Here is a 16,501-nt window from a genome sequence, read left to right as displayed (position 1 = left end):
ACCGAAGTGATCTCATCTAGAGGCTTTCTCTGGCACCCCGCCAGAGGGGTGAAATCATCACGGGAGGCCATCTTCATCATCCCGGCGCGACTATGACGAGGAGGGAGTAGTTCACCCTCAGGGCTGAGGGTATGTACCAGTAGCTATGTGTTTGATCTCTCTCTCTCTCTATCTATCTATCTCTCCCTTCCTCCCTCTCTCTCTCTCTCCTCGTGTTCTTGATTTGGCACAATCTTGATGTACCGCGAGCTTTGTTGATATAGTTGGATCATATGGTGTTTCTCCCTATTTATCTTGTTGTGATGAATTGAGTTTTTACCTTTAAGGTTTCACTATTATAGGATTGAATACTTTTTGGATTTGAGAACACTTTATGTATGTCTTGCATATGGATACCCGTGGTGAGAATGGGGTGTCTATTCATTCACTCGATATATGTCTTGGTATTCAACTTGCGGATTGTCATGACATTGGGGTAATCTATGCATAGGGGTTGATACAAGTTTTTGTCCTTCTTTCTTTGATAGAAACCTTGGGGAACTCTTTGAAGTTCTTTGTGTTGGATTGATTATTATGAATCTATAGTTGTTTGATGCATAATGAATAATCAACTCACGGATACTTGTGGTGACATTGGAGTATCTAGGTGACATTAGAGTTGGTTGATGCGTATCATATGGTGTTATTTTAGTACGAACTCTAGGGCTGTTTGTGACACTTATAGGGATGGCTCAATAGATTGATCGAAAAAGATAACTTTGAGGTGGTTTCGTACCCTAGAATAATTTCATTTTATGTTCTCCGCTAGATAAGAACTTTGGAGTGACTCGTTGTCGCATGTTGAGGGATGGTTATATGATTCAATTATGGTAGCACTATTGAGAGATTGCACTAGTGAAAGTATGAACCCTAGGCCTTGTTTCTAAGCATTGCAATACCGTTAGTGCTCACTTTTATTACTTGCTACCTTGCTATTTTTATATTGTCAAATTACGAAAACCTATATCTACTATCCATACTACACTTGTATCACCATCTCTTTGCCGAACTAGTGCACCTATACAATTTGCCATTGTATTGGGTGTGTTGGGGACACAAGAGATTTCTTTTATTTGATTGCAGGGTTGTTTGAGAGAGACCATCTTCATCCTATGCCTCCCACTGATTGATAAACCTTGGCTCATCCACTTGAGGAAAATTGATACTATCCTACAAAACTCTTCGCTTGGATGCCCAACATGAGTCTACAAGAATAAAAGTTGCATAGTAGACATCAATTACCATCTGCATCTGTTTTCCTCTTGAAGATCCATTGACATTGTATAGGTTTTACACCCTCTGGAGGATCGACCAAGTTCCAAACCTTATTCTCATACATGGACTCCATTTCAGATTGCATGGCTTTGAGCCATCGCTTCCTTGTAGTGCGCAGGCTCATCTTCTTCTAAGATGAATATTTCATACCATTCAGGAGGTTAGATAACTCTCCCGACCTGCATGGTTCATTTACAGTCTTAACTGGAGTTTCTACAGCTGGTGTAGTAACTTCTGGAACATATTCCGTATTGTCAGTCATGTTCACTTTGGAGATTCAGTAACCTTGTTAAGTTGTACAGTCCTCCCACTTATTTCTTTAGTGAGAAACTCATCCTCGAGAAAGTGTCCACCTTTTGCGACAAACACTTTGTCACTTGACTTTTGGTAGAAGGAATACCCAAATATTTCTTTGGGCTAACCTACAAAGTAGCACTTGTCTACTTTAGGATCGAGCTTGTTTGGTTGTAAACGTTTTACATAAGCTTCACAACCCCAAATTTTGTGATGCGACAAATTTGGTTTCTTTCCATTCCATAAATCATATGGTGTCATCTCAATAGATTTAGACGGTGCTTTGTTTAGTGTATATATTGTTGTAGTGCATATCCCTAAAATGATAATGGTAGATCGGTAAATGACATCATTGACTTGACCATGTATAACAAGGTTCGGTTACGCCTTTCCTATACACCATTTCTTTCCGGACTTCCGGGAGGGGTAAGTTGTGGGACGATCCAACAATCACTTAGATGCTTGCTAAACTCGTGGCTTGGATATTCTCCTCCATGATCTGATCATAGAAAATTTATGTTTTTCCATGATGATTCTCAACTTCATTCTAAAATTCTTTGAATTTTTCAAATGTCTCAGACTTATGCTTCATTAAATAGATATACCCATATCTACTCAAATCGTCAGTAAAGGTAGTATAAGTATCCACCGCGCGCCGGAACACTCATTGGTCCACATACATCACTATGTTTTATATGCAATACTTTTAGCGCCCGTTCAAGATGACCAGTGAATGGTGTTTTGGTTATTTTACCCATCTGACAAGCTTCGCATGTATCACATGATTCAAAATCAAATGATGTTAACACTCCATATTTATGAAGTTTTTGCATGTGTTTCTTTCCGATATGACCAAGATGACAGTGCCACATATAAGTGCTATTAACAGTCTTCTTAAGATGTTTAACATTAATGTTATAGACTTCTTTCTCACGTTCAAGATCTAATATGAATAATCCACCAATCATGAGTGCAAATCCCTAAAACATATCCTTATAATATATTGAACAACCATTGCTCTCAGATTTATAAGAATGACATTCATTTATCAAAGATAATGTTCTTACATAACTTTGGAACAAATACAATTATTCAGTTCTAAGATAAATCCTGAAGGTAAGCTTAACGACGTGACACCGATGGCCTAAGCGGAGATCCCATCACCATTTCTGACACGCATCACAACTTCATTCTTTCCCAGCTTGTGAATCTTCCGTAGTCCCTGTGTGGTGTTGCAAATATGAGCAACCGACCCGATATCAAATACCCAAGACTTGGAATTTTCAGCAAGTAGAATATCAATAACATTAACTTGTATAACTTACCTTTACCAGAAGATGAGTTTTTCTTATCCGCCAGATACTTTGCGCAATTTATTTTCCAGTGTCCTTTCTCCTTGTAGTAGAAGCAAATAGTCTCGCAAGAAGCTCCACCCTTGTTCCTCTTGGTGTTATGCTTTCTTTTGAAACTCTATGTCTTGTTTACAAGAAACTTTTGCTGGTTCTGCAACCCGATCTCATTGGTTTTGAGCATCGCTTCATAAAGTGATGAAAGGATCAAATCATTTTTCGGTGTCTTAGAAAAATCTATTTCCATTGCATTGATACTATCATAATAGTCTGCAAGTCTGACACTTTTCTCACCACTTCAGCTATTTTGCATTCACCCAATGGTCCAGTCATCTCGTGAACTTCAGCTGGATCGTTATGATACAGAACTTCTAGTGCTTCAACAATTTCAATAGCACTTAGATGTTCAAAACATTTATGTAACACTTGATCCATGCAAGATAGTATAATACTTTTGACAACAATGAAATCATTCTTCTGAGATATGAACACATTGATGACATCTTAAGATGCTCCTAGCGCAGGGTAGTCACCAAGTGGTTGATCAAGCACCTATTCTTTCTTAGCACTTTTGAGAACATATCTTAGAGTGTGGATCCAATCCTCATAGTTTCCACCACTTGCAGTCAAATTTTCTTTCTCAAACAGGGGTGCTAAATTTAAACTATTGCAAGCCAGTGATATACAACAACAAACACAAGATTCATTTAGAGATTTATCCATAGTTAATGTTGCAATAGTGTTTAAAATTCTAATATAAAGTGCACTCATGATATCTCCTTTTTATTTATCCGGTATTGGAACAAGAAAGGGTATCCCACACCTATTTCCCCAGAGGTGACCCTGTGTATCGAACCCACGAGAGGAAGACTCCCTTGAAACAATGGTCTATAGCAAGCTTTTGCCAAAGTGTCAAATCTAGCTTTTGACCGGATCAGCAAGCAAATTGTGATTCAAATACTTATAATAAAAAGAAGGTACAGGGATGAGATCACCATGTATTGGTGTTGGGATAAAAAATAATATTAGTTTGTGCTCGGGAAGTCAAACATCAAGAGGTGCTTGCTTCGTATCGGAGTGGGGAATGTGTCCAAATAACATCTTGACCGGCATGCTCCTGCATCAAGAATTAGTTGTCCTACCGAAGGCCCTATCCGTCTCATGGGGTTGCCCTGATAATTAAGATAATAATATCAGACAAAAGCATTGGGCGTTTAAGGACTACACCTCATGAATCCCCAAGGATATGATCCATGTTACCCTACTAAACCTTACTGTCACCAGTGTTCGGTATAATACTTCTTGGTCCCCTTGCTCCTAGCCTCACCGGTGCCCAATCTCCATGATCTTAGGTACCTGTAGGGATGAAGGTCGCAGACAAGACAAGAGATACTTCACGAAACAATTTTATTTCACACATACGAGACATTGTGTCAAAGACTTCCATTGATCCCTTCACCAAATACCTGGAGTTTCAAGGCTCATGCCTCACCCCATACCTTACTGAACTACTCACACATGGAGATCAGATTGCAAGAGGGAAATATTGAAGAACACATCTTGGGATTGATTGATTCTAATATGTCTTACAGTGGATGCCTTGTGAGATGCATGATTACAAGTATGAACTAGGTGAGAGAGCACTATGGTGGTGGAGACGGGTAGGGAGATGAAAATGGTGGTGGCTAGGGTTTGTGGATGAAGATGATGATGAACAGGTTTTGGCTGTGCTTGACGCTCCTCTTTCTCCCCTTTCTGTTGACATTTCGACGGGGTCCCCCTTATGAAAGTTGTTTAGGTGGACAACCTGCCTCGGTTTCCACACCAAACGACCGCTCATGCGAGCGCGTGCAGTCGCATGGAACACCGTCTTTGGCTCTGGTAGCCTTATGACGGCTCCTAGTGAATTATTTCTTCTCCATTTCCCTTCCTTTCCTTCCCCCCACGTGATCTCTTCCCTTTTAGCGCATTTACTATGGAAAATATCAAAGAGAGGATTTGGGGAATCCTTTGCATTCATTAGTCATTAGTGGCAATATCGGAGCGAATATCTCTCTTTTAGTGAAACTAGTAAACGTGCACGTGCAAAGCACGTATATCCGTAGAACAATGTGTCTCTGCTTTTTGGTTTGAGCTAAAAAATCACTTGGGTAAGTAAATCTCACATGTTCAACATCGACTCAGCTCCCCTGATGTATTGTAAGATGCAGTTGGGTCATTGACATGTGGGCCAAACTGCTGCCAGGCCCACCAGTCAGTGGGCCAACTGCACCCTGCAGTACGGCACGGGAGCCTCGTCCGTTCAACATGTGGATGCCTCAAAACCCAACAAAGTGGTCAAACTTTCACATTTGTTACTTCTTCTATTAACTGGTTAATTTTTTGATTAACCGGTATCTTAGCTCAGCAAATGTCGAAACATTTCCACTTTGCAACTATTATAGTACACCACAAAAATGGTATCTAAAGATAATTGGTACCAAGGTAAATAAGAGATATTTGGTTGCTCAGTTTAGCCTTCAACAAAATAGCCATTTTCACGTTAAATAAAGATATTCTAAGATAGCAGAAAATTAGGGAACAACATCATGTCTAGATCACACTTGGACTACACAGATCATGTGCCCACTTAACTATGCTTGGTGAACCACAAATATTCCCCAACAAACTGGATGACATAATCCTAATGGTAAACTGAAAACATGTATTGAAGCTAAACATAATTATTTGCTAGGAAAAAATAAAATGTTCTGAGAATTATTATAAACTAACATGAATGAACATTCTGAACATTTTGCCTCTTAGATAAATAATAATGTTAAAAAATATAAATTTTAGATGGATGCATAATGTTTGTGATGTCACTTGGGATATACTTTTAAAAGTGAACACATCACGTTACCACATAAAAATAATAATATGATGTTTCATCCATTTGGTCTCTAATAAGTTGTAAACGATGAACATCAAATTTACTAATTAATCGTATCAAACCCCCATTGTTAAACATATTGTGTCACTGGACAAGCTAATTCAGCTTGATTCTTCTTAAGACAACATGATTGTAGTATACAATATGATTTCAGTATACAACATAAATTGGTCCCCAGAAAAAAAATTTGTTTTAAGAAGGAAATAGGGCTACGATTTACACTCTTCGGTATCTCGTACCGTAGGTCGTTCCCTTGATGATTTCTCACATAGCTCTTGGTAAATTTTCCATTTCCTATGCTTCGGATTGAAGGGGAATCTGTCAAATATTTGCTTCGAAACTAAATCAGTATGTACTTCCATTTAATTCTAAAAGAACCGGTAGTTATAAGCTCTAATTGTGTGGTAGCATCTAGGGTGAGCATACAAAATAAAACCATATGCATTTTGGGCTCTGACAATTCAACTCTGTCAAACAACAAAGTGAGTAGAAATATGTGGAATGGATGGCAATATATTCAAGTGAAATTACTCACACTTGTAATTTTAGTCCATAATGCCTTCTACCATGGTCTACAACTTATACATATGTCATATGCTAGTACTACACGGTGCATAACTACATTATAGAAGACAATGCAATTGGCGACTGTTTTTTCAGGAGGGGTCATGTTCATATTGTGAGATGAACCAATTGCATATAAATCTCAAAATACAGAACCAGGAAGAAAGGCAAGGATATCCAACAGTACATACACCTAAGAGCACCTCAATGTGACCAATAAATATAAAATATGAAAGTAACAAAAGAGAGCATGCTAGGAGTCTACATCCAGTTTTCTGATATTTTTTATTATTCTGGCTCCCTCATCTGCCATGTTTATTGTGCTTTTTAACTTCTAAGAAAGAAAATGGTTGCTCTTTTATAAGTAGAAAAGATAGCGATGCAGGAAAACTCGCTCACAAATAGCTAATCATAAGGCTACTGAATATGAAACAAGAAAAAAAACTGATTCCATCAATAGCCATTTTTCCTTACTTGCCAGTCGTATAAAATAGAGCTAATTACTCGAGCTTCTTCTAAAATTAGGATCAAAGGCCAATGCACGTCTTCACTAATATGAAATGCGCATATCCGAAACAAAACTTTGGAGGAAGACTTTAAGAAATAAGACATACGACAAAAGTAATAACAATGAAGGAAGCAAACAAAAGAGATAGTTAAACCCAAATATGTCAAGCTGGCAGTTGTGTCCTTCACTTTTTTTTAGCTTAGTTCTTGAGTATTAAGAAGAGGACAACTTTGTCCCCTTTGAAGAAACAAGTCAGACCTGCATATATTGGACAAATTTGTCCCCTTCGAAGAAACAAGTCAGGCCTGCATATATATGACCAATTGTCACATATATCTAGAGCAAAACAAACAAAATGAAAGAACTGTTTTACCTTTTTACTGTGAAGGCTGCATATTCATACATTTTCCATTGTCATCACTACCAAGTTAACACATGAGAGATATATCAATGCATTATCAACTTGAATTTTTGGCTGCTCAATTTCAACAGTACAATCTAGTAGCAGAGGGCAACAATAAAAGAATATTACCTCTTGTCTCATGTCATTACTGATGCCTTTGCCATATCAAAAATCTTCCTCCAGCCTTCCATTTGACCGTACTTCTGAAATCACCGTGCTGCAGAAAGAAACACCAAGTTCAGCAAGCCAAATGTTCATTTCTATTCTATACATTACCAAACTATAAAATTTGTAAGTTAGGTCTCAAAAGTTTATTCCAGTCAAGTTTTTTATTGGACATCCTATATCGCTTGGACGTGCAAGTCCAGCAATGGATTTGCATTGTAAATCCTATAGTAGTATCCATATCTACATCAAGTAGTACATGTCTTGCTATCTTGTAATTTAAATCTATTAAGCAAGAATAGTTCATGATTATTCTGAGCAAAACTGGCAATATAAGGACTGTCCAGTGAAGCATGCTCCCTACACTGTACACTGAAAGAGAATGATTGGATTGGTATAACGTGACTGAAGTAACAGAACTTCTATCGAGTGAAATGAACCTGAAAAGATTTGCAAGTGAAAGCCCATAAAATAAATTTGATCTTCTGACCATCATTTTGTACAAGCACAATCTGCTTTCTTCCTGTACATAAAAAATGTTCCAAGTTTTCTGCCTTCTCAATCCTGCAAGAAAGAAAGGGTGGTTTCTCTATGGTCGAAAGGTTATCTAGCTAGCTTGTTCGTGCATGCTTGTCTCCCAAAATCAATCAATATGCGTTCTTGCAAGCACTTGTACGTGCATGATGCTATGGCCGAAAGCACTTCAGACATACGCCTCTGACAAATCACTGCAGGACCTAATTCCATTTGATGCTGCAAACCTTTAGGGATCTAAAGTCAGCTCTAAAATTAGTCAAAGACCTTGTGAGATTAATATTCCATTTATTAGGATTAACTATAAAAATCAGCTAGGTTGATTTGTACAACAAATTGCAAAAAGATTACTCAGATAAATCAATAAGCGTAAAAGGATGTGGCCAGATAGATTCATCTAATTTTTATGTTTTGCCAGGATATGGCCAGATCGATTCATCGGCAAATAATTTTAACCAACAAAAGCCAGCACGGCACTGATTGCTAATTAAGCTATGGCAAACGTACCCATGATGCGACTGGCCTCGGCGACCATGGACGGGTGTGGTTTGGGGGTGGAGGTAGGGATCAGCAGCAGCAATTCTCCCGTGATCTCGACATCGGATCGCATGCCGCAGCACCACCTCCGTCTATGCATGGCAGCGTCAAACAGCGAGCGAGAAGGGCAGACGGATCCCGCGTTGGTGTCGATGCATCGGCTCCGTGCTGGTTGACCAGGAGGCCGGGAGCCTCAGTGGCCACCCAGGCGCGTGGCGGCGGCGGGAAAGCGCGGAGGGGCGGCAGCCGAGCGCAGAGGGGCGCGCGTGCCCTGCCCAGGAGGGCATCGTGGGGGAGGCGAGGAGGGCTGGTAGTTTTTTCCTTTTTGTCGTGCATTACGAGCGTGATTGTAGGCGTAGGAGTTGCGGACGTGCCGCCAATTACGCTTTGAGAAAAAACATACTTGGCGGACGATTTTCTGGCAGAGTGCGTTCGTCCGTTCGCTTGTTTAATAGTAGTATAGATAATTCGGTTTAAACAATGTTGAAAGAGTGTAAAAATATCACTCATCAATTCCTAATCCAATCACTATCTCTCATAATTGAAAATGAGTGATTCAAGATCCTAATTTTATTCACACCAATGGATGGAAGCATGTCATATGATGTGAATTTCAACCGGTAGGCAATCTTTTGCCAATCATATCTTCATATAACTCTTGTTCATCTTTTGATGCTTTATGCACCGAGTTTAGAACTTTCCTACTAGAATTTCAAGACAACTGAGTGTCTCTGCTATGAAGTCCTACCTCACACGCCTTACACTTCACTTTCGTTTGTATTCATGGTAGCATGTAATACTCCTAAAGGCCACATGCTATAGAGGTTGCAACACTGGGAATATCACCTTTTAACTTGTTATTTACCCTAAGAGATCACCTTAACAATTGACTACTGCGCAATCAAAGGGTGCAAACAACAAAGGGATAAACATCTCAGGCAGTTCATAAAAGCTTGATATGGTATAGCCCTGGGCACCGGGAATCTCCGTGATCATCTTCAATCTCTAGTTGAAGCATCGTGGCGGCCAATATTTCATTGTCGTGGTAACCATTTCAAAAACGATGTCATGGCGGTAATTTTAGAAAATGTTGCCGCGGTGACCGTTTGGAAAACGTTGTCGTGGCACAAAATTCAAAAATTCTACCATGGCATGAAATTATAGCTCCTCGTCCCGCGCCATCTACACCTTCTCCTCGTCGAGGTCCTCCGTGTATGGTTGCCATCATCACCTGTAACTTGTAGGCTATCTCTATGAAATTTTAATTCTGCAATATCGTGGCTCCATCCATCATGCATGATGTGACACGCAGGTCACTTAAAATTACAACATATAACCATCTCATACATAAACTCATTATCATGACGAAGGCTATACCACATCATATGCATACCCTGCAAGGTTAGACGTCCTCTAATCGGTTTTAGCAAAATTTTAGTTACGTGGTTAGCTAGTTTCAACAATTAATACTAGCTACCTACGTCCACAACATAGGCGATGATTCTTGATGCTGGATTAAGTTTTGGGGTGTGTGAAACAAGAAAATTAATTAAAAATCTCTTGACCCACACTAAACTTCATCAGTACATGTGACCCCCTAGAAGATCGTCCATTTTAGGCACCCTCTTGTGTACGCTACTGTTCACTATTATCAACTATGGTGAAGCCCAAGGAACCGTTAGCAGATCGTCAACATCTAGAGCTGATCGATTGTCAGAACCATGTGAAAAGCTACACCATGCCGTTGATGAATTGAACCGAAGCAACACTCAAGGGAAGCATAAAAAGAACATCAAACCTCACAATCACATGTGATCTAGATCGCAACCTGCACCTAATCATAAAATCACTCATAATGCCACTGTTGGGAAACGTAGTAGAAAGCAATAAATTTTGCACCTGCGATCACCCAACATCAATATGAAGATGCATTGCAGGTTGGGATCACCATCCTTACCGTCACCGAGTTGCAGCGAAATAATAACGTTTCAGTGTAGATCGTACTTGGAGTCCCTTGAAGCTTTGATGAACGATACCTCATACAACCCACGATTGATCCCTCGAATTGAAGACTGAAAGCACGACCTCTCTATGTGGTTGCAAGCGTGCAGCCTTCACGATCCGGGAGCGCTTCGCCATCCAGAGATAATCATTTCCGGAGAGTTAGAGGGAGGAGATAGAACCACACTGGGCTTCTAACTATGAGGACAAGAGGATTAGCCAAGCTCTGATTAGTCAACTAGGACCAACTAGAACATGAACTAGAAGAACTAGAGGAGGCTCCAAAAACTTTATATTTCAAGAGACGAAAATCCTCTAGTATATATGGGTTGGAGGGGAGGGAGAGGGCAGCCACCAAGGGGGAAAGAGTCCCCCTTGGTGCACTGGCCCAGGGGAGGAGTCCCACTCTCTCCCCTAGTAGGACCCCCCCCCCAAGGAAAGGGGGGCGCCACCTCCACTTGGGCCCTTGTGGCCCAAGTTGCCTTCCACCTCTTGGCCTTTTAAGGCCCGTTGATATTTAAATTAAATATAAAATGCTCTAAATACCCGTAAACCGTTATATATATATATATATATATATATATATATATTAACATCTTCGGAAACATTTTCCACCTATCGGTAATACCCTGTATTATCCGATACTCCCTGTTGTCTCTCTATATGTGGTGCACGTGCTTTTCGAAAGTAAAGTAGGAACATTAGCTGACCAATTAAATGTTTTCTGTTTTAGTAATATCAGCATCATATCAGATTCATATTTGAGCAACAAGTTTGGAATTATGAGTGGCACGTTGTTTAGCTTGATGGATTCAGGAGCAGTGCTAAGCAGGTACGATGATGGTACTGAATATAAAGGCATGTCTGCATGCAAGTCGCGTGACTTTTGTCATTTGGGTTAGTCGACCATTTCAGGTGGTTGGATGAAGATCCTACGTCTCCTAACCCTTCTTCTTCCTCGTCTCTGATTCTTCCCATACAGAACACCGCACGGGCCGCCGGCCGGACCACCGGCCCACACCTCCTGTGTTCCTCCGCCACCCCCACCCCACCCCCACCCCCACCCGCGTCGAGTTTTCTTCATTCAGCGAGGACCCACCACCGCCCCCCATAACCACTGATCCCACCCGAGCCCCTTCCTTCGCACTTGCAAACTCCGACGAGTTCTGAAAAATCGACTGACCCAATTTTGAAATTTAGTCTACTGTGATTTAACTAGTGTGGAATATAAAAGGGGAAAACCATAAGCATTGCGAGTATAGTGTTGAGCGTGCCATGGCAGATCTGAAGATGCAAACCGGACAAAGGCAACTTCGCAACCAATGTTTGCTTTCAACTAGCAAGTAAGTGATGGACAAGAAATTAGAATAAAGCAGTGGCGGTCTATTTTCTTGCCGCAATAAATAAGTTGAGTAGATATGAAAGAGTACCGCCTCTAGTATGGTGCCGTGTATGCATCTGCTGAGAATTTGACGGTGTTGCGGTAGCGATGGCTGTCGGCGGCATGGAAGCAGATCTAGGAGGGTAGATGGTGGCGGGGGGCGTGGTGGACGAGACGGTCGTAGGAGCAGCGCCTTCAAGGTGGACGGCGGCGGGGATGAAGCGAGAGGACGGGATGCAAGGATCCCGGTCCGAAGTCGTGGATGAGAGAGGTCGATCTCTTGTAATGGATGACGGCGTCGGGGTATCAGCTCTGACATGGTGGAGGAGGACGGCGGTGGATGGGGTGGCAGACGGAGGAGGCTGGGGTGGAGAGCGTGTTTTGGCGCCCACGGAGTACGAATGGGGAAATGGAGGGAGAGAGGAAGAGGGGAACCATGTCTTCAGGGCGCGCTTGTCTCAAATGCGAGGAAATTTACAAACTTAGTCCCCGTTTCAAATTTCCTACACCACAGCAATATTAGTCGGTTGGGGATAGGACGGTAATCTCGCATACACCGAATATTTGCCGACGAGAGTTTATTTTCGGCGCCCATCGTGTATGAATTGGGGAGGGAGTCAATTTTGGCCAAGGAGACACTGTTGTTTTCGCGCCCATCATGTATGAATCCGGGTGAGAGGCGGTCATGTCACGTTTGAGTGAAATTACAAACCTACCCCTATCGAAACCTATAGAAATTGAGCCGATAGGCTTTGCGAGGCAGGGATAGGCAGTAGTAATTTCCATCTCGCAGATTTTGGTTTCGGGTGGTTACTGCGACTTTCTCCGCTTCGTTCAAATTTTGCAGAGTGCATGTTTTCCATGCCAACTCAATTCGAATCCCATTTGTATTCTAATTTTTTTGGGCAGGATCCATTTTCGATTGGAATAAAATTCTATATACATCATTTTTTATATATACTTTCAAAAGCACAACAAAGAATTCTGCTCCTTTATATGTATAATATGATTTACAAATACAATGATCTCAAAATCATAAGGTTGAATTCAAAAAAACTAAACCTAATTATGTTCTACTAGAATGTATGGATCAGTAATATCTACATATTAAATAACATAGATGCGCATGAATTCATATGATATGCATGTTTGATAGATCAATTTTAGTTTCGGGCGGTTACTGTTACTTTCCCCGCTTCCTTCAAATTTTGCAGAGTGCACGTTTACCGTGCCAACTCAATTCAAATCCCATTTGTATTCTATTTTTGTTCGGGCATGATCCATTTTCGATTGGAAAAAAATTCTATATACATCTTATACACACACACACACACACACACACACACACACATAGGGTGGGTCTATTCTAATAACACCCTTAAGACTCTTATTCTGCACACCGAAATGCTTATTCTGCTAACACTTGTCCATCTGACCCTGACCGCATAGCAACCCCAGAAAAACTTCATCCACCCACGACCTCGACCTCCTTCCTCCACCCACTCCCCCCACCTCCTTCGTTCAGCCGGGGCCGCGCCGACCCCCACCGGCCCCACCTCCCTCCACCTCGCCGCACCACCACCACCCTCCCCCGCACCGCCGCCCCACCCCACCCCACCTCCCTCCACCTCGCCGCACCACCACCACCCTCCCCCGCGCCGCCGCCCCACCTCCCTCCACCGTGCCGCACCACCACTATCCTTCCCCCGCGCCGCCGTCCCACCTCCCTCCACCTCGCCGCACCACCACCTCCCTCCCCCACCCCAAACGCCGGATCCCGCCTTGGTGGTCGCCGGATCTGCGCCAGATCCATCGCCACTTCCCAGTGCAACCCGCACCCGCGGGCTCCAGGAGGGCCGGTCCGAACGCAGAGCTTCAGATTCGACGCCGGCGAGGTTCTGCTCGGGGGGGTGGAGGGTGCTCCGTGTGCAAGGCCACCACGGGATGCGCTGTTCCCCCTACCCAGGGCGCCACCGACTACGCCACGCAGCTCCAGGAGGGCCATATCCGCCCGCAACCGGTGCTCGCCGATGCACCCTCGACCAGGCGCCCGTCCCAGGCCTTGTCTTGCAGTGGAGCAGCACCACCACCATGGGCATGGCGGGGAAGGTCGTGCCCACTGTGGCACCCACACCTCCCGATGCTGCATCTTCTTCTACCCCCTAGTCTAGCGCAGGGAGACTCGGGGCATCCCGCTCTTCGGCCAGGACCGGGAGCTCGCCTCCTCTCCTGCACGTGGGCACCGTCGACCATGCCGCAGCATGGCGTGCAGCTCGTCGCGGCTCAGATTGCAGGTCGGTATGCCACTCGTCGGTGAATTTTTTGCAGCTCACTGAATTTCCTTTTGCAGTTCATTGTCAGATCCATGGCGCTGGTCGTGCCTTCTCCTGCTGCTCTGTGTGAGGCAAGGACGGTTCTGCCGCGCCGGGGCCCCCTCCCCAGTGCAACCCACACCCCTTCTTCCACGGATCCAGTGGCTATCTCCTGGTGGCGATAGGCAGATCGAGCACACCCCTTCTACAGACCGTGCTTTTTTGTGTTCGAGGATTTTATGTATAAAAATTACAGGAACTCGTTTGATTGTAGTACACGATGAAACATGGTCATGTTTAGAGATCAGCATGCAGTTTCGTCCATGTGGACATGCAGTGCAGAATGGTGTTTTCCATGTTTGATGATTTTATGTATAAAAGTTATATGGCCTCGTTTGAAAAGTGTTGAAAACCTAATGCAGTTAATTATGAAAACCTTGGTGGTTCACTATGAGTTAGCTCGTCGCTGGGAAAACTGGAGGTTCTTCGATCACGAGCTCTACCGGATCCGTCAGCATGCGGAGATGCAGTCAGCTGCGGCGTAGTATGCAGGTTTGTAGTGTTTGGTGTGCAGCTTCACCGCGCATGGCTTGCAGTGCAAATCTTGCAGTTAATCTGGCATTCCTGGGTCAACGTCTGGGCGCATATTCCATTGCTTTCTGTATTTTTATTCAAGGGATTGCTCTGTTAAAATGCAGTTTGGTTAGCTTGGTAGTGCAGCACCTTGTTTCGTTTTGTGCAGTTCCTTGCCCAAAAAAGATTACTAAAGATGGATGGTGAAAAAATTGTGGATTATTTCTCGATGCAGTTCCCTTGGAAATCCTTTGGTGGTTCACTTTGAAAGAAAAGAGAAAAAGAAAAAAAATCGAAAATTTGATGCAGCTCACTAACATTGACCGTGTAGTCCAGATGGGACAAAAAAATTCTACAGAAATCAAAACATCTCAAAGAAGTTCACTTATTATCAGGTGTAGTTCACTTGCTCCGTCCTTGCGGTCCACTTGTTAGAAAAAAAACTCGCTCCGTCCTTGCGGTCCACTTGTTAGAAAAAAAGACAACAGAAAACTTATTTTTTTTACAAAAAGACAAGAAATCATGAAGTTCACTTGACTGCCTACTGCAGTGTGGTTTTCTGTTTGAAGCAATGCGTTCTTCTATCTGATGAAAGGTCCACTCGCTTGGTCAACGTGCGTAAAAAATTAATAAGTATGAAAGAAAACAACAAGAGCTCATGAGGTTCACTTTGGGTAGTGTTACGGTTCACTTTCGGAAGTGTTGTGATCCACTCTCGTTCGGAAAAAAGTTGAAAAAAAGACAACAAAACTTGTGCGAGAAAATTTATGTTTGACAAAAAGAAATCATGAAGTTCACTTGACTGTCTGTTGCAGTGCGGTTTTCAGTTTGAAGCAGTGCGTTCTTCTGTCCGACGACGATTTTGGTGTCACGAAAAAACAGAGTGTCCGCTTTTTGCTAATTTTAAAACTGCTCTTAAATCATAAGGAATTAGAGAGTGTGTTCTACATGAAAAAGTTGCGTCTCGTCCATATCTTTCCAACGGCATATCATTTGAATCATTTCGACAACCGTTTTGTAAAAATTTCAAAAAAAAAACGGCCGCTGCCACTCGTCCTCCGCCGCATGATTTTCAAAATTAACTTAAAACCGTAAGGAATCTCGAAACCATTCCTACATATGATAGTTGCGCCTTGTCCATAGATTTCCAACGACATATTACACGCCTCGTTTCGACAAACGGTTCAAAAACTAGAGCGAAAACAGTACCGAAAATTTGAATTTTTTTTGAAAAACAGAATTCCGCGATTTAGTAAATTTGAAACTGCTCTTAAACCATAACGAATTAGAGAAAGATTTATATATGGAAAAGATGCGCCTCGGCGATATCTATCCAACAGCGTATCATTTGCTTCATTCCAATTAGAGGTTTAGAAAAAACGTGAAAAAATGCTCGCTGCCACTCGTCATCCGCCGCATCATTTTCAAAACTGCTCTTAAACTATGTGGAATCTCGAAAAGTGTTTAACATGTCGAAGTTGCGCCTAATCCATATCTTTTCAACCGTATATTACATGCCTCATTCTGATAAACGTTTAAAAAACTAGAGCAAAAACAGTACCGAAAAACACCGCGTGCAGTTTTTTTCGACACGAAGTTCACTAGTGTGAGTACTGCAGCATACTTGGTTCAAA

At 42.3% G+C, this 16,501-nt stretch overlaps 1 long non-coding RNA gene across 1 annotated transcript; it reads right to left on the bottom strand.

The window, feature by feature from the left end:
* Positions 1–2,914: 2,914 nt before the first annotated feature.
* Positions 2,915–8,947, bottom strand: LOC123111150 (uncharacterized). The gene is made up of 4 exons (XR_006454171.1): positions 8,571–8,947; positions 7,494–7,581; positions 3,252–7,381; positions 2,915–3,143 (listed from the first exon to the last, which is right to left on the bottom strand). It is a non-coding gene; the product is annotated as an uncharacterized lncRNA (long non-coding RNA).
* Positions 8,948–16,501: the final 7,554 nt, after the last annotated feature.

The sequence above is a fragment of the Triticum aestivum genome, chromosome 5B (assembly GCF_018294505.1).
Source record: "Triticum aestivum cultivar Chinese Spring chromosome 5B, IWGSC CS RefSeq v2.1, whole genome shotgun sequence".
Classification (NCBI taxonomy): Eukaryota; Viridiplantae; Streptophyta; class Magnoliopsida; order Poales; family Poaceae; genus Triticum; species Triticum aestivum.
Note: the sequence above shows the minus strand (reverse complement) of the source record. Positions and strands in the feature narration are given on the sequence as shown.